Below are 19,789 nucleotides of genomic sequence, written 5' to 3'. Positions count from 1 at the left end.
CAGAGCCACAGAGCATGGCTCAAAGTTATTCTATCATCCGCAAATCCTCTCAGTTTTTTTTGTTCTTTTACTTCCAGTGGGTGATTGCCCAGCTTACAGCAAAACTTTCCAGTTTGCAAATACAAATATCAACACCTGAAATAGACATTGGAAGCAGGATTAAAGGAAATTGAGGTGTCTATGGTTCATGGCTATGAACACTTTTCTCAGCTTCTTTCTAACTTTGGTGACCTCCAATCCTGTTGGGTATCTTCTTCCTCAATGCACTTTAGTGGCTGTCAAAATCAGGTTCACTGTCTGCCCAGGTAGGGAACTGGGAAGTGAACTCTCAAGTACAACATGCAGAAATTCTCCAGAGCCATCGAATTGCCCCACTGGGGTTCCCAGCTGGTTTTCCATGGGGTGTCCTGAGGATATTTTGGCACATAGATTGTACATTGCTGGTAAACTCCAGGAAGCAGGTAAATTTGAGAGTACGCTGTTCCTAGGACCATCTTTCAGAAGTGGTTTAGATGTAACCATGAGAGGCCCCTTTGTGTTTGCCACTGGGAGTGGGGTTTGGAGGAGATGTTGGCACTGTAAGCAGCTACTTTCCTTTCAAACGCCAATGGAGTAGCTCTCGAGATGCTGCTGACTGCAGTAATTAGGGCTGCACATCACCTCACTCATACGTACACTGGGAACATCTGAAGTTCTTGATTTTCCATACTTCATGCCTCAAATGCCAGAATCAGAAAATCTATCTCCTGCTTAAAGCCTCCCGAAATTAAAAAACTAAGTCTTTCTTTGAAACCCAAACTGATCAAAAACCTAAAGAATCTTGATACAGTTGTATACCAAACACAGAGCAACAGAACCCAAATACAAGATACTGTGTTTTTCTTCAAAACAAAGCTCATGATTAAATCTACAAATTGTCCTCAGACACTCAAGCACTAGGAAACCATCCATGTTTCTTATCAATTCAAATAGAATTAGGCAACTCCACAGGTATTTTCAGTTTCAGATTATGAATATTTTTTGTGAAATGCAGATGAACAATCTCCATTATTATTTATATGATGTCTATATTTTGCCATCTCCTAACATTGCTTGCCATGGTTTATAGTTTTGTGCTATAACACCTATGCTACACATTAGGGTGAGCACATTATTCACTGTGGATCATTCTTTCAACCCTGATAATCCTGCCTATGTGCGTGACTCTGCCTTAACTCATTTGGTATGTGTCTTTGAAATAGCACACACATAACTGTGTATGTATAAATTAAAGAAGAAGGGATGAAAGGGAGATTAAGGATAAAGAGGAGGGAGATAGCAGAGCTTAAAGATCAAGCCACAGCTGATAGCATTTAGTGAGCATTACAGAAAAATAAATGTGCACTGTACTAAGATTCACTAACCACACACAAGCAATGAATACTGCAATGTCTTGCGGTAGCTTGCAAGATATTGCAGTAACAGTTTTGGTTAGCTGCAGTATTACTATCTAAATGCACAATCGTATCTAGATTTTCAACACATTTTTATGTTGCTGCTGTTCATGATGCTTAACATTAATGTCACCTTATTTTGCAACTTTTGAAAGTGTTGGGTGTCGTTACAACCCCGAAATAATAAAAAAGCCAGTAATAGTGTGTCTCTTAAAATAGCAGTATATTGAGAAAGAGATAAAAGGAAATTTTTTTTCTTCCATGAGGAGACTAGAAACAGCCAAGGTGTGTCACAGGTGTCAGTTTAGCTCCTGTGCCTATAGCGATAGACTGCGGCTTGTAAAAGTCTTATATGCACGTTGCATTGATAGGGAGTAATTCAGTGATTGCTTACTGGCACTGAAGAAGGAAGAACACAAGCAAAGTTTGCAATCACTATGGAAACTGCCTCTCTGGCTGCTGTGTTGGCACTGCCACATCTGTCAGGGACAGCAGCTGTTCTAGAGGATTCCTTCCAACAAAGCTCTTTCTGAGACTTGTATCTGGGACCAGGCCCAGGGCTGCAGGGTTTGTTTCTACAAGAATCCGACAGTCTACACAAGCATGATTTTATTCTTCACTCTACCCTTGTAAGGCAGCGCTATGTTTTCTTTGCAATGTTTGAAGAACTTGCAGAGTAAAACACCTGGAGAGGTGACACGCACATCTTTTCTATTATGTGGTTCACAGCCTAGGTGTTATGCTAAATGAAGAAAGAGTCCATCTAGCAGGTAATGGAGAGCTTGGTGCTTCTTCAACCTAGTGGTCTGTTAGGCGCAGTCTGTTAAAAACCTATTACTGCTGAATTTAGGGTTTTGGCACAAATTATTTGTATAGTAAGTTTTTCTTTTTTTCTTATGCTGCTTTATGCATGAGATGTCACTGTTTTCTTCATCAGTGCTCCAACACAGATTCACCAGTGCAGCATGCCTACTATATACACCAGCATATCAAAGTACTTTCTGGCGTCAGCCTCAGCAGAACTTTTCTGCGTGAAAGAGGAGGAGGGCAGGGTGTCTGGGGATGGCACTACGCTAAGGGAAACCAGCCACCAGCAAAGGCATAGATACTCTTATGGCTTACATGTGAAGGCAGACTGGAATTTTCATGAACCAGAAACTCTTGTTAAGATAGTATTTGTCTTTAAATACATAAGTCAAATTGAAGTTTATTTTGTTTAATTTGAAATATGTTACCTTAAATAAATAAGTCTTTAGAGCATTGCATAGACATATTGAAAGGAAAGTACAATCTCAGGTGTAATTTTCCAGTGCCAATGGCATCCAGGGGGCTACTGAAATAAATGGTGAAATCTCATGAAACCCTGCTTACTCAGTAGATAGTAGCTCAATCTTTTTGTTCTGGGAAACCTTTCAAAATGTGGCCGTGACCTTTGCTTCCAGTGATAATGGGCCATGGTATATTTTGTATCATACAAATTATTCGCTGTTTGTAGTACCTTTTAAAAGAAAACCTTTTCAAATAATATCTTGGGGGTGAAGGTAGGGTGCATAACATTCCTGTAGCAAATGCAGCAATTGCTCATGAAAGTATGTAATCTACAAAACGACTTAAATTTAAGCTGGTGCAAACCAGCCCAAGTTGGCTGTCATGACTGATACAGTTATAATTTAATGTAATTAACAGGTGAAAACAAGAGGAAAGAAGAGTCATACAACCAACTTACTCATCACAGACCTCCACAAAATGCTCTGTAGTTTCCCTTTCAAGAACTGGTGTTATACTACAATCTCTTCCATTATTTATCTATTAGGAATGTGTATTTTCTTTTCTTGAGGAAGTATGTGTCTAAGTTTCTAAAATAAAGTGGCACATCCAAGAAAGCAGGTTGTTGAATTTTTTGATCCTGATGTACTTTCCTAATTGTACTCTGAGTTAATATTGCAATATCTGGTTGGAAAGAAGCATCTAAGCCTTTGCTTTTATGATTTATATTGCACCAGAATCCGTACTCTGCTATAACAAAGTTACTTGTTACCTTTGTTTATATGTAATTGACTTCAGAGAGAAGACATTATTAATTTTTCAGCTAACAGTTTATGTAATTAGTGGTGCATTTATATCAATGTACATACAAACAGTAGTGTTCTCATATTTAATACTTGAAAGCTACTAGGGTGGCACGTTTTGCAGTGGTTATAAAGAATTCAGGCATGAAGATCATTGAATTGTTGTTTGATAGCTAAATCTTTTTAAATGCTTTATCACATTTAATAGTGCTCTGAATTCAAACAGAAAGACTATTTCTTTAGCTTTAGTAATCACTGGGAAGGAAAAATAGGTGGAAAAAGATACCTTCTTGTCTGCCAGAATACTACTTTTGTTGTGGAAGAAAGGAAAAAGACAGACGGCATGTTGTGTTTTGCTGAATGGTTTAATTGCAAATAGGTTTGTAGAATAAAATAAGTCCTTTTTGAAGGTATTTTGCCATTGCTATGGGGAGCTATTCAGATGACATACTTCATGAAGAAAGACTGTATCTGTTAAATGGAGTTAGTCTGAAAAGATCTTAACAAGTTTAATTACCTTGTTCACTATCTGTAGGGGTTGTCCTAGCATAAGTGGAATCATTAAGTCAGCAAGACCTTCACGTTTAAATTCCTTTTCTCCGTAGTTCTGGACCTACATTTTGCATTCCATATGCAAATGGATGCACTGAGACACTCAGCAAACACGGTGCTGGGCTGGAGCACAGGCACATGCAAAGGTAGTTCTGATGAGTTTATTTAGCAGTGGAACGACATCAAGATCCGAACTGCTGCAGGGCATGGTCGTGCTTCACTCTCAGGAGCAAGTACTGCCAAAGGAGGTTCAAAGAGCCATGTTTACAACCGTGAAACAAGCTCCCTACTGATTTCAGTACCTGACATTACACAGATATACAAACTCAGTGCAAATTGTCCCATCTGTCCCTCCTCCTTCCTATCTGTAGTAGCAGCACAACAAGTACCGTACTCCCTTCTCCGGACATGCTAGCAATCCTACTGTGTGATAGCAGTGAGGACAATGCAGGGACAGGGGAGGAGGAAATAAAAGCCATATCTTAAACTTTCTTACTTACCACAATACACTGTGATAGTACCGGAATGTGTAATTGTTCCCTGATGTGAATTGCCTCAGGTAGACACAGGTGAAAGGCAGAGAGAGTAGTTTGTCTTCTCAAAGCTACACAAACAAGTGAATGTCGCAGGTATGCGTTTAACTTAGGAGATCCTGGACTCCGTGTGTCTTGTGGACAGTGTCATGCTCTTCTGTATGTTGGCAGGTACAGCTGGCTTCAACTGCTATTTTATTATTCTGCAAAGATGTTATTTTATTGTTGTGCAATATTACAAACAATCAAAATATTTGGAATGTATTTCCAGCTGAGCAGGCTTTTTGCGGAAGGTGAAATTAGCCACCGGAGTTAGGTCTCTGAAACACTCACTGCTGGAGAACCAAAGCACCATAAAGGGTGTTGTATTCTTTCTGATACCAGCATCTTCTGGAAGTGTTACTCACAGGAATGAAAATGTCCCAAAGCACAGAAGTACATTTCTTCAGAAACACTGGAAGTAATTTGGTTGCAGAATTTCAGAGATGCTGCAGAAATTAGGCTGCCCAGAAGGAATTGACTTATCAAATTTTGCAGACCCTTGGGAAAACAGGAAATTAGCTTTCACCAATTGAATTATCATGTTATACCATCCCCTTTCCTTCATTCAGCTTACCTTCAGGACTCCTCAGAATTGCTATAACATTCATTTCTGTTTGATTACAGTCTAAAAACTGTCATTATTACACATAAAAAAATCCTTTCCTTTGGACTGCTTGCTCAGTTTTTCCACTGCTGAACCACCGTGTAACCATGGCAAGTCTTACCAGCACATTATCACACCCTGCACCATCTTTATATCCATACCTTTCAGTTAGCTGTATTTCAGATTTGTCATTCCACTTTGACTCCATGGATTGACACTTTTTCCCAAAAACCACTTGGTTCTGGTCCCTTTTTATGAGGTCTTTCATTATGCACATGTTGCTTACCAGACTTACTGCTTTTGTTATTAATATGTAAATAGCAAGTTTTTCCTCTCTGTTAAACACACCTGTGTTCCCTGGTTTCTCATTGGTAAGATTGTTCCTGTTAGGTAGCTCTCTACTCTGAGTTTCTTCCTGTTTTTCCCCTTCAAGTTTAGTATGTCTCCACACTGGGTATCTTTGGGCACTGACTTTGAGTGGATAATGAACTGTGCTTTTCTCCCTGCTGAAGGTTTTATAAACCTTTCCCCTTATGGCATCTGCCAGTTAGAAAATGTTTAATGGAGGTTTTTTTCTCAATAGCACCTAGACTGTAAACTACCAGCAAAGACATTAACTCACAGCTACTGATAGCAGTGAAAACACTAAAAGGATACTGTGCCCAATTCAGCGTCAACAATTCAACAGTGTTGTTAAAAAGGTGCAGAAGATGAAGATAAAAGCTGTAAGAATAAATAGAGGGTTGAAAGCTATCCTTTATAGAGAATGGTGTGAGATGTTCGATTTGCATAGACAAGGAAGAAAGTTGGAGGTATACACTGACTTTAGGGCCAGCAGGAACAATTAACTCATATTGTTTGATCCATGTATTCAGAAGATATTCAAGTTGCCCAACTTGCTTAAATCAAGCCCAAAGACTTTTTCTAGCTAAGCCAGATAGACAGTTCAGTCTTCAAAAGGTGTGTGCTACAGATAGTGAACAGATGAGTCAATTTATGACCAAAGCCTCCGCAATGATAAGGAAATGATCAGATAACTTAAACCAAGATGATTCCGATAGATAAGCCATATCTTCTGGTGCACCAGAAGGCCAAGAAATATAATAAATGAACCTCATGCTCCATCACCACGACAAGGAGAGAAAGTGGTGTCCTTGACCCGAAGACTTGAGTATGTGAGAAGAAACACCAATGACACAAATTTTCTTCATAGTAGTGACCTAAATGCTCTATTTTTTAGTTCAGATCTTGCCAACCACTGATGCTTCAGAGGAATATGAGAAAACAAATAAACAAAACAGCAGGAAATTTTTTCCTGACCCCCTGTAAGTAGCTAATTGAAACCCTTAAGCTCTGATTAACATAATTAGGTTAAAGCTTAAGCATTGTGAGAGTATTGAGATAACAGAAGGGATCCTGAAGCCAGGTCATAAAAAAGAAGTGGAATGAAGAGATAGAAATGGGATGAGACTTCTTAGTTTATAAAGAAGAGGATGAAATTTGGATTTATTGACAGTTAGAAAGAACAACTATGCAGACTTCCATGAAGCCAAAAATGTCTCTGTGAGGTTTCATAAAAAGTGCACATTTTAAAATATAGCCTATACCTCCTGAATCTGTTTATTGATAAGCATTTTCACTTTATTATAGAGTTGAATTTTTCTGAATTCTACTGCTGAACACTGATTCTTGCAATACCAATAACAGCAATGTTGCAAAGTGTCTTTTATCCAACATTTGCAGCCTGTATCACAACCAGATTCATCAAGCATCTCAACTTGTTCTTTAAGGCACAGAATAAAACAAACTACTTCAACAACACTGTGAGCTCAACAAGGCTGTTTTTTAAGTTCTCTGATCACATTTGTGGCTTTTCGTTTTAATGTCTCTTCATATGCCTATACCTTTCAAGTTGTGGTTACCGTAGCTGGTGGTAGTAACCAGCTATGATTTAGTGGAAGGCTGCATTTACCCATGCTGGATAATGAATTTGAATTTTGATGAATTTTTTATCAGCTACTGCCAGTCTGCCATGTAAGGGTAGAACGAGGATCATACAGCTGTAAAAGTAGGGAAAGTCAGACTAGACATTTGCTAAGAATGATGGTATTTAAGCATTGCAACAATTTAGTTGGAGTTGTGATAAGTTCTTCATCAGCAGAAATATTGCTGTCGAAGTTGCATGTGTCTCTTGATAGTGTGCTCTAGTTCCAACTGGACTATGGAGGAGGTCACCCCAGATCAGACAGCAGTGGACCTTTCAGGTTTTATAACCTGTGAGGCAAAACCTACAGGACCTTGTACCACTCTGCACTGATGGCAGCCCTGTGGCACAGAAGCACAACAAATCCTTTGCCTGTGGTTGACGAAGGAGGCTGAGGTGCCCTGCTAGATGAAGGGCAGTCCCCCTCCTCTTCTGCTTTCTTGTAGATACGTTTGCAGCATTTGTATCTGTGGGTCTGCCAAATTCTGTAAAAATGTGTCATAGTTGGACCTGTGTAAGCAACACAAAGACTTGTCTCTGTTTTTTTATGAAGGTGTCCTGACTGATTTATCATCACTATGGGCACTGCAGATGAAGAACCAAATGAGGGGTTATCAAGAAATAAAAAGGAAACTAGAATACAGACTAGTCAGTGTTTCACAGAAAGTTTGTTGATGTGATGAATACAAATGAAACCTATTTGCTTTAGAGCAAATTATGTTCCATTGCAATCTATGTACTTTTTTTGCATGTCACTGCAGCCGGAGCTGTCAGCCAAGCTAACTGGTAGATAGGATCATTTTGAAATGTTTTTGCTTCAATAAGAACCTAATTCATGCATGGGAGACAAAAAGCTGACATATTAAGAAATGCTGTGGTGGGATATTAATTTCCCATGGACAACAGGGACTTACAAACCTTGAGAAGATACATGCTTTAGAGAGGCCCAGAAATTTGGACACTCCTTTTTTGTCTCCTTGAAGACATCCAATGGGCATATTTCCCTCTCTAACAGCTCTTTTCCATTTCCAAAACAAAAATACTTTTTTTTTGCCTTGTGCTCTCAATTCCACATACTCCTTCCTCCCTCAAGAACAGGGTAAATGAGATTCTCAAATAAAAACATGAGTTTCATTTTCGTTGGTTATCTGGCCAGCACGTACCCTATGGCGGCCCTCTCTTTCCTCCTCATTGCCAGGCACGCACTTTCTGCTCTATTCTGCACAGAATCAAACTCCTTAGAAAACCACTTTCTTACAAACAGCCTTCCTTTAAGCTTGGCCCCAGGTGATTTGATGCAATCCCTATTTCCCTCTGCATTTTTTGAGTGCTGGCTCTGCTGACATGCTGGCTCACTCCAGGGCTACACGTTGAAGCAAACCAAGTAGTCACCTTGCAAGGGTAACAGTCACTGGAGAGAGGGTCTTCTGCTCCCAAAGGCTTGTGCAGGCAGGAGACCAGAAGCACTCGTGTCCCTCACTCAGGAGACTCCTTCACTTATTTCTCAGTTGTTTGGCTAAATCAATAGGCATTGGTTTTGGAGGGGTTTTTTTTGTTGATTCAAGGTGTGCTTTTGCCCCCACTTAGGAGGTTTTCTTTAGAGTATCATAGGAATCCTAAAGCTTCAACCTGCAGAGGACAGAGATAGAGGGAAGGGGACTGTGAAATAATCAAAAAACCATAAACAACATTCTGTTTTTGAAATGAATATGTATACAGAAGTTGCTTTACTCTCTTCCGTCAATGTAGAGAGGCATAAAAATTTCATTTACTTCCCTTTTCACTGTCAAAATGGAGCTGTGGAGGCCTGGTGTAACTGAGTCAGGCTTTCCAAGTATTCTAATTCAGTAAGTTTGGAAGATTTGTGGTTGTAGGAAAGGAGACAGAGATGTGTGTGGGTCATTGTTACAAAGCTGAATATTACATATTTTGACTTATCTAAATTTAATGAACCCCAGAAAGCACTTTTAGTGTTTACTTTTTCCTCGTTTGATTCTAATTAACCTTTCCCATGATTCAGATGTCTGACAAATGTGGAGGGCTGCAGGGCTAAGTGCTTTTTTCCCATGATTGACTTTAATTAAGCTTGCTCTAGGCTTGAAACCCTTGTAAACTTAGAGAACTTTATTTTAATTGCCTTCTGCCAGATTTACTTATGCTAGACAAATATTATAAATCAAATACTAACGCTATTAGAAGAACGAAGAACTGACTTACAAAGTAGTAGTCTGCCGTAGTGAAATGCATTACACTCTAAATGTGACTAGCAAGTGCTGTGGTGGGAGAAAAACGACTGATTTCATGAAGGCAACTTCTGGAGTATTAACAGCTTTTCCTTTTCTGCAGGGTAGGTACGTTAAGACACCAAGTTTCAAACTAATGTTATTCTTCTCCAGTTTCAGTGGTGATAAGTCATATTCATTCATACTAGAAATTATTAAGTGGATATTCCAAGAACTTATTTCATGCTTTGGACTGCTCACCAGGTCTCTGTTGCAGCTGTTGGAATGAGTCAGTTCAATCTTAATTAGGGGACTTTGTCACCTAAATCACACAGCATTTCTGCTCCCTGAGTCTGTCCTAAAAGAGTCATCAGGAGAAGCAGACAGTCAGGCACCAATATTTGTACAAATAAGTACTGATTTTATTATTCAAAATATTGTACACAGAAATGCACTCCAACAACTATTTGCAGAAATAAATGAAAGATCATCCATAACTTTTAAGTGAATATGAAGGTTTTATCCAAACAAGTGCCTGTCAAATGATAGAATTTTAAGTTAAAATTCTGTCGACTCATGGATGGGGAACATCCCCACTATGCAAACGAATGGCAAATCTTATTTTCATTCTATGTTGCACTGCTACAGACTAAACTGTGAGTTGTAGAGAGGCATCCTGAGTTGCACAAAGGCAATATACTGGACATTTTTGCTCCTTTCCCATCATACAGTATGTTCTGAAGGGTCAACTGAACTGTATTTACTTAGTTACACTTCTCCTATACAATCCCTTATGCTTGATGGGAACAGTGTGGCTCTCATGCCAGAATGCCATCCTGAGAAAACCTTTTGCACTTGCTGTGGCTGAAAGTGCTTCTCCTTAATAGGAAAAGTTCTGGGGAGCTTTTGCTGGAGAGAAGCCTAACAAAACTGCCTTTGTGCTTAGTTACAGTATAGCAGTGGTCTTGAAATACGGGCCAAGCTTTTCCTTCAGTAACCAACATCCTGAAAACAGATGTTAACAGAGGTTAACCATGGTGTCTCAATCTTGATGGCTCTGTGTTTCCTTCCATTTTTTTCTCCCTTTTCTAACACAATGCAAAATACTCTAAATTATAATCGAAATTATTATGAATGTGGCTTAGATCAAGTTAATCCCCAAAACAGAATCCTTGCATCTGGGCCCACAAACAGTGGAAAGAAAAGTCTAAATATTTAATCATATTATATTAATATGATTAATGCATACATAAATATACATCTGCATCTATATATTTATATGTGCAACTATTTAAAACAACTATTTTATCTGACTACAGATCCTGCACAAAGTAGTAGACTGACAGCTCTGTTAGCTCTATTTATCCAGCTAATGTATTGCCAAAGCCATTGCAGCAAAAGGGTCTCCATGGGGACCACCTTTGGCTTAGAAAGAATAATTATGTTTCTGTACCCTGTTGATACTCAGCTTCCAAGAGTGCTAATAAAAACACTATACCAAGGTGACAACTTTCAAACCCCAGCCCAGGACCACAGGACACCCTAAGCCAACCTAAAATCAGGTGCCAGAGCCTGCACAAAGATGTTAAGCTAGGAGGACAACTGTTAGCTTTCGTGGAGCCTGCAAGGATGGTGGTTTAACTGCTGAGTTTGACATATTTAGCAGTCGTCTTGGAGGACTCCAGAACGTTTTCAAGGTAGGCAAGGATACAAGATGAGAGATGCACAATGTGGAATCCCACACTTGGTGCACAAAGCCATTTGTTTTAAAAGTACTCAGAGCCCTCTAAATAGCAGAGTATTATTTAAAAAATGGAGATATAAACTATTTGATGTACTATGGCTTTTTTATGCTTGTGTGTCTTTGTTTAGTCAGAATCACAATTATTCATGGGAAAAAATCTACAACCATTTCCTAGTTTTAATTAATTCTATTTTACATCCTGACACTTTAACTTGCTCTTGATCAGCTTCTAAGTGATCTGTTTGACATGTCTATCTTTAATTCAGAGTAATTGCCAAATTGGTTTGCAATTTATCAGCATTGTGAGGAATAACTCTAGCCCGAAAGAGCTATTTTTCTTTGAGAGTGAAAGTAAGCTATTACAAAGGTCCTGGGAGATTTAAGAAAAATGGTAATGTCATCTGAAATGTCTGAGTGGGAGACCCCCTTCAGATTTCTAGCAAGAATATTAAGTAATTTCTGCATTCCATAAACATTACAATGATCTGACTTGAATGAAAAATGTTGTCTACATTCTATTGCCTTATTTAGACTAAGTTGAAAGCCCTGAAATCTGTTACAATCTATCATATGTGCTTGTTTTGTGGACATGTTTGCAATGCCATGTTTTTACTGGGTGAGAGTGTTGACAATTGGTATTGGTCTTCAATGACACTTGTAATTACAAACTAAACAGTAAAGTGTCTGCCTCAAAATTTCCTTGACATATTTTTTAAAAACTCCTCATAACAACTATAATAACTGAAAAAAGAGCTTATTTTCTCAGCTTGTTCACTGTATACAAAATCCCAGGTAGAGACAGCCACATTTCCTCCCTATTGAGTCATTTTTATTTGCATGTAAGTCCTTTGCCAGTTGCTAACCGTGGGAACAAGGACCTTATACAGAAAGGTCCTTTTCTAAAACTGATTAGACTATGACCTATGCACATTTATGTTTCTTCTTCTGGCTCTGGGAAATTAAACTAGAGCTGCAGCTGGGCCAAACTTTTTAATGAATTGTAAGTTTACAAAAAAAAAAAAAAAGGCAGATCTAGGACAATTTTGCAACTTAGTGAAGCTGGTTCAAAACTGGTGTGAAGTTTTGATCCAGAAGAAGAAATGGAGGAAATACTTTCTAGGAGCCATTTTGATTCCAAATGTTCATCATGTAATGTTGTGGTTTTTCACAGAAAATAAATTTTTCAGTTTGAAAGTCACTAATTTATTTAAGGTTATTAAAAAAAAAAGAGCACAAAACCAAAACAAAACATCGGTGGCATGAAAATGAAACACTGAAGATTTCTCCAAAATATATTTTCCTTCATATTTTGGTTGAGACACTGAGCAGAAAATTGATTAGTCAAACAGAAGCTCTCTCATGGGCAGGATTTGGTTATTTTCAGGGTCATGAGCATTGCTCAAACCATGCAACCAGAAAGTCTGCCCACTGAGAGCACAGAAGGGATGAAACTATGTATATTGGTATTTTTAAAGTCTGAGCAGAGAAAAGGATGTAGGGACTATGACCAATGCACAGCCACATGTATTCATTACCAGCTGGTAGACACTAAGAACATAGACAGACAGCGATTCCCTGTGGCACTCACAGTTTGACTTACTGGTAATTAGAGGTGATGGGGACTGGTGCCACTTCACTCTAGCAAGGACCATGCTTCCTTGTCTAATATGAGCTACCCTTTCCCCTTTCCTATGCTGCCAGCACGATCCCTTTTTGATCTTTGCTGCAAAGTCAGCCGTACCCTGATAGACCTTCCATTGGTGCCCCGTTGCTTATCAGAGCACAGCACAATTCGGTCTATGTCATGCACTACTTGAAATAAACAGACTAGCAGCTAAAGTAAGAATTATGGGGCAGAGGGGCACTGCAGCGTTTCTGTGGAGAAGAGAGATGAGAATGGATCCCCCTGTCCCAAGAACACATGTTTGTCTTTCATCTGTGTTACTTATGGCTTGAATGTTCCTTCCTTTCCAGGGAAAAAACAAACAAACAAACAAAAGAAAGTAGAAACCACACTGCAAATAATGAAAGAGCATACAAGAAACCCTACTGAAGGGGGACATGATGTGCACATTGTTTTTAGTTAGGTGGGGTGTTGGGTTTTTTTTTAATTTCTTCCTGAAAGCTGTGATTATCTGACAAAATACAAAAAGGTGAATTTGTTTAAAGCATTTCCTCATCCCTGGATTAGTGGGTTAAAAGAATACTGGTTGTTGCTATGATTTGGCTCACACCAAACTTACCTTCATAAAGTAACTTGCCATATTGCTGCAGCTGTCTGGATAATGTCTGTTCCTGTGTTTGTCATTACCAAGCAAAGAGACCTGCCAAATTATTCAAAAGTGTATTGCAGTCCCAGCATCTCTTATTATTCCTTGTGCTCCTTGCTCCCGTTCCTTTCATGTTGTGCTGGTACACAGGGATATAATGAAGAAGTTACATAACTAATTAAAGCAGATGTATTTTTAATAAAGGCTTTGGGATTGATTTTTTGAGAATTAACAAATTAAATTCTCAAGTGTATCTCAACACTATTAAAAAAAAATGTTGGATTTATTTGTTTTGGCTTTCAGGAGTGTTGTTCTCATATGGATTTTCCCAAAGACTTAAGGTCTTTTCTTGGGTTACTAGCACACAATGTAGATAATCCATGAGTATTTAAGCATGCTGTCAGATCAGAAGCAAAGGTGTAACTAATGTAGCGATCAAAGGATCTCTAAAACTGACAGACTGCCTCTTCAGTAGTTTATAATCTGTTTTATTAATAACATTATTAAGATGTAAGTATAGCTTCATTTTTACCACAAAGTGTATAAATGCAGTGGTTGCTAGCCAAAAACGGGGTGTTGAAGGAGGGCTCAATGAAATCATTCAAAAGACTCATGCTGGCTCCATTGATCATGGGTGAATACTAAAGACCATGTAGACATCCTATTGTGATTAGTTGTTTTAATTAAAAGTTTGTAATTAACATCCAAAGATTTATAATGTGTACAGGGAAGAAGGGTTAAGGAAACTAGGAAAAAATATTTGTGTTATAAATCAAGGTTTTTGTTAGTCTGGGGCAGGAAGCAGAGGAAGGAAAGATTTGAAAATTTACTTCTTTTTTTACCAGAGACCCTGAGCAAAAACCCCCTCAATTTCTGATGATTTGATTTTTTCAGGTTGGATGGCTGGTGGTTTCTTTTCCCACTCTTTATATTTCCTTCCTTTCTACTCTATTTCTTTTCTCTATCTTCTTCTTGGAGGAGGTCACAAGGGAATAAATGAAGAAGAGAGAAAGAAAAGGAAAGTTACATTTTGGGGCCAGATTTAAAAACCAGGGAGAAAGCTCATTATATTTTTTCCCCCATGCAAATATTTGTGAAAAGAGAAATGACAAAGATTTCCACAATCATTACCTACATTAAAAATCATCATTATTAATAACAGTGGAAGCAATGGTGTTTGAAGAAAAATCTCTTTCCATAGTCCCTTGTTAGAAGATACATCTCTACAAAATGCTGAAAGACAAATTAAAGAACAGTAAATATGCTTATTTTTGAGCTACCATGCTTTGAATTCACTTTCTTTTCTATATATTCAAAACGTTCATCTGTATTGGAAGCTTGGTCTCAAATTGCTACTTTGCCATAAAATACACATTTTAGATCGCACATTTTCATATTTGGCAGACTGAACCCAGGGTGAATTTCTCCTCCCTTCTTCTAAACCCATAAAAATAGTGCTTTGCATCCATGCCTCTGCTATGTTCTCTTTGTCTGGAGCATTGAATCTCTTGCTCACAAATGACCAATCATGGGGAAGAAGTTGGGATGAGATTAACCTTGCAAGGGTCTGCCTCAGTCTTGGGCTGTTCAATAGAGACTGGTGATGTATGTAGGGACCCAAACGCTCTTTTTCTCTATACAAATGATGTTGACAGTACACAGCAAGAATTTCCTCTTTTTGATCATGGAGTTCTCTTTTCTGTGGCCTGTGGTTGTCTAAACTTGGAAGTACCAAGTGACTGAGTGATGAGCAATGAAGGTGCTGTAATCAGTCTCCGTGTACATGTGTGTATGTATGTGTAGCTCCCACACACAGGCACAGAAGAAACCCTGAAGTTTCAGGTACTTTTTTCTTGTGAAATAGCTGCAGGGTGGCTGAGATGAATCAAATGGCTTGAAAGAACAAAAGTTCAGGGAAATAGGTACAGCAATAAGCCCAGTGATTTATGAGCGATGTGAAGGATTTACCACATTCTTGCATCAGTTCACATGATAAATTTGCTTTGGTCACTGCCTTCTGACTCACCATGAGAACTAATTTGCAAACCTGAGATATCTGAATTGTAAATTATTCTGTTTATTATTCATGATGAATAGAAAGCCATTGTATTAACATTCCCTTTTTTTTTCATTTAAGATTTGAGATTGATTGAAAATGAAAGTTGTTAAGGTAAGTCTTCGAGTTGTACAAAACTTGGCATGTATAATTTTCTTCTATTCACTATTCCTGACATTGTCTTTCAGCCTTCCCTCATTTGAACTGTTCTCTTTTTCTCAGCTCTTCAAATATACAGCAGCCTTAGATTTCCCAAACAAAGAAACACTTCAAATTCTTATAAAATCTGAGGCTTCTCTGCCTCACTACAGCTGTAATTTTTTCATGGTTTATGTTACTAAACATTGCTCCTTTTTTTTTTTTTTTGCTGTTCCCATGCTTCTACCTTTGCTTTCCGCTGTTCCTTGCACAGTGAAAGGTGTGCTGATTAGCACCAAGACAGGAAAAAATGTGCAGGGAAATGATTCAAAAAGGCCACTCAGGTTTCTCTGAAATGTTTTGGGAAGTCTGTAGCAGGAACACGTATGTCACCTCCTGCCATATGTATAAATTGCTTCAACTCATTTCCTAGTTGCAGTGTGACTTGTATTTCTAAGGAGTGGGTTTTAATTTCTAGTTATTATTTTAAAGGTCAGCCAGCCCAGACAAGCAGCATACCAATGACATGAGTTAATCATTTAGCTATCAGAAGATAACAGTGTTAACTCACACGAAATACAGGGACAGCATCACACTGACAATCATTTCCCTTGGGAAAGCAATACTAAATTTTCATGTGGGTCCGGCTATGATAATCAAGAAGTTGAGTGGAATGTGAACTTGCAAGCATGTAAGATACTCCCTGGTAATTTCACGTGTATCTTGTGATATTTTCACACACTTGTGGTAAATGCAAGGCACTTTGTACATACTTCATTAAGGGACAGCAGCCTTTTGTTTACCAGTATGTACTGGAGAATTGTGGCAGCAACTTCACAACTCAGCTTTGCTCCTGATAACTTGTTATTCTACCTGTATTATAAGAAGATGGGCAGAAATATCTCAATAACCCCCACCCTCTGGGAGGACAGGATTGGGTAGACACTGGCATTTTGTGAATGTCTGGACAAAAGTGAGTAGAACCTCCTAAATCCCACCGCTCTTGCAAAAGGAACTATGAATTACTTATTTTAATGTTCTTTCTACTTCAGAATCCAGTCTGAAAAACTGGGAATACACATCGTCATGCATTAATAGCACACGACCTTTTTGATCAATCAAAGCTGCTTTGGTCAAGATTTTAAAAATTGACTAAACAACCCCATTTTCAGAAAGTGCCAAGTACTGACTGAAAAATGGACCAAGCAAGGTATTTGAAGCAGCAGATGTCCAGAATGAGACACAGAGAATTCCTGATCACCTCTGAAAAACTTGGCTAGTTTTCTGGAGCCACCTCAAAAAGCTATGTGGCAAACAGCAGATTTGATTTTTGTAATACAGGGTGTCACAAAATTGTTAGTCATTTGCCTGTCTGCTGCCCACTGCTCCAATGGTGAAACTTGTTCCTTGGACAGAGCAGGCAGCAATATTGACATTGTTCCCTACTAAAATAACAGCTTTAAAATCTAGTTGAGGTTTCATAGGAGTCCTGTGAGCTTCCTGACATTTACTTTCCCAGCCAGCCTTGACAATACTAAAGCCATTTCTCTTTTCTGGGGTAATCACTTTGTTTGCAATTCAGACAAATGAATCGATGCTCAACAAGTGAGATGCTCAAAGGAAGGGCATAAGGATCATGACAGAAAACTTGCCAGAACAAAAAAACCCTTGCAGAAGTGATGACCTTAAGGAAATGTATTTGGCAGGGAAGTTGAGACTATGGCGAAAGGAGAACAGGATGCTAAGAAAGTGAAAAAGGAATCCAGAACACTGCATGACAACTCCGATCTGTGCAAAAGACACCAGTGAATAATTACAGGTGTAAACTGATATTGAGCGAGCACAAACTGGAAAACTAGAGTTTTCCCTTTGATGATGTCCTTTCATGTATGACTGGAAAGGCTTTGCTTCATGTTTCCCCCTATAGTGACCACTTATTCCCCAAAAGACTGGGTCAAAAATCCCTTTCCCTGTCCGGACTGGTGCAACTGCTTAACCACAGGCTAGTCTCAGAATTCAGAAAAGATTTCACCTGACCGCCTGAACCTTACCACCTTATCACCTTACCACCTTATCACCTTACCACCTCACCTTACTGCGTGTGCAATGAATGCTGCAGTGAACGGACATCCTCACGTTTCCCACCAAAGAGCACTCTGCTAATTCACCCAGAACTTCTGCCAGGGGCCCATGGGGCACAGTAACTCTTCTGTGATCTCTTCCAACAAGAGTGATAGCTTTAACATACTGTGCTCTTCCACACCAGCAAGGAGGATTATCTGCGAGGGAAACAGTGACCTGAAGGAACAGAGACGGAAAGACTGTGTTTCATGAAAATATCAACCTGCTGTGAAGGTAAGGGTTTAAAAAGTGTGGAAGGGCACCATCAAATTACTGAGACTTACTATTGTATCTATCATAAAACTGTAATAATACAGAGGGGACTTCTGTCTGCTAAAAAAATTACTTGCTGTATTGCTTATAATTAAAGAAAAATAAAAAACATACGACAGCCTAAGCAATTCAAGCATCTAATAAGCTTTGATAAACAGCTTCTGTAGAGGTTGTGCAAACACAGATTAACTTTAAAAATGCTGTTCTCCCCAGTTGACAGATGTTCAACTGCTGAAGTCGAGAGACAATCAAGGATAGTAGATTGCATGCTGAGTGCTACTGAAGGGTTGTGAGTGAAGATACACATGCTGACAACATGTTGAGGACATCAAATAACTCTCCCTGACTCTCTCAGTGCCAGAAGTCTCTTTTTGACAAAGCGGCATTGCATCTGGAGAAACGGCGAGGAAGTACCTTAGCCAGTCATTCTCTCCTGGGACGTGGTACACTCACGGGAAGACACACAGTTTGGTCATCTGAGGTGGTCACAGCTTGAAGTTGACCTGATGTTACCTTGATGGTTTCTGTAGCTTTAGTCACTCAGTACAATAAAAGGCTCACTAAAAGTTTGGATACTGAATGTCAGGGTATCCTTTTCTTCCTCAAACTGTACCAGTGCACAGAGGACAACCCTACAGCCACAGGATTTCTGCAGTCTAGGGAAATGTTCAGTCCAGGGACCAGGTTAGGGCCCAAAAGCCACTTCTCTCTTGTAGTGGAAAAGCTTATATCCTTCCTACATGCTTAAAGTTATGATGTGGACCCTGTGGTACTCTTTCCTAGATAATATTACATACAGTAGATTATTACAATGGCTATAGGAATAATTAAAGTTTAAATTACTTCTCCTAGTTTATGCTTTTGCATGTTTTTAATTTTGGGAACTGGAAATGGTTAAGTCAGCTCTCACTTTAGTTTCCAGTCTTGTCTGTGTGCTCTGCAGTAGGCACTGAGGCTGACAAACAGTTCTGAAAAAGTGGAGGAGGAGCTTAATTTGCTAATGATTATTTAAAAATATTTATGTATTGGGATAAAAGGAAAAAAAAAAGTCATGAAAATATTCTCATATGTCTTGGTATGGCTGAAACCCTGTCTTAATAATCCCTAGATTTTGTGCAAAGTTAACCTGTTAACATCCAGGCAATTGCTGTGGAAACCAAAAGTTAAAACATTACGACTGGTTCCCATTCTTCAATGTCCTGAATTATTAGTGGAAGCTGGGGAAGAATGAAAAACTGAGCCCCAGAAGGTGATGAATATTTCTATGGGAAGTGTTAAGCAATTGGAATAAATCATTGTGAAAAGCGGGCAACGTGTGAAACAGGCAACAAATAACTGGAGGGCACTTTTTTGTTACTGGTCAGTACAAAAGTCTGTTTGTAACCATGGCAACCGGGAGTCCAAATTTACAACTTTGCTATCAACAAATATTGCAGGGTAACTTGCAGCCCTTTTCTCATTCAAGCCATATTACCTGCTTTCCCCACCTACAGTCGTGCCCTACAGTCGCGTTCTCTGACCCCAGGCTTCTTCCTTCACAGGGACAACATGCAATAGGGCCAGTTAAGCCCTGCAAGTAGGCATTCCTCCTTCATGTCAAGCAGACTGGCACACGTCATGTGTCGTCTCTCTGGTATTATATTTCCTCTCAAATATGAGTGGAAAATAATAAAACTGTCTCCAGGCGGTAAGGTGAAATCTTTTCTGAATTCTGAGACTAAGCAGAGTTTTGTCTGCGACACTTTGCG

The 19,789-nt window shown here is 39.0% G+C and overlaps 2 long non-coding RNA genes across 2 annotated transcripts in view; one reads left to right on the top strand and one right to left on the bottom strand.

Annotated features, from left to right (window-relative positions):
• Positions 1-4,120: 4,120 nt before the first annotated feature.
• The window catches only part of LOC142406751 (uncharacterized), a 39,162-nt gene continuing 23,493 nt past the window's right edge, over positions 4,121-19,789 (bottom strand). The window contains exons 2-3 of the long non-coding RNA XR_012774689.1: positions 4,555-5,127; positions 4,121-4,290 (exon numbers count right to left, since the gene is read on the bottom strand). This is a non-coding gene — a long non-coding RNA (uncharacterized LOC142406751). The remainder of the gene's footprint in view (positions 4,291-4,554; positions 5,128-19,789) is intronic.
• On the top strand, positions 15,585-18,590 carry LOC142406750 (uncharacterized). The gene is made up of 3 exons (XR_012774688.1): positions 15,585-15,623; positions 17,914-18,002; positions 18,255-18,590. It is a non-coding gene; the product is annotated as an uncharacterized LOC142406750 (long non-coding RNA).

This window comes from Mycteria americana, chromosome 2 (assembly GCF_035582795.1).
Source record: "Mycteria americana isolate JAX WOST 10 ecotype Jacksonville Zoo and Gardens chromosome 2, USCA_MyAme_1.0, whole genome shotgun sequence".
NCBI classification, from domain to species: Eukaryota; Metazoa; Chordata; class Aves; order Ciconiiformes; family Ciconiidae; genus Mycteria; species Mycteria americana.
Note: the sequence above shows the minus strand (reverse complement) of the source record. Positions and strands in the feature narration are given on the sequence as shown.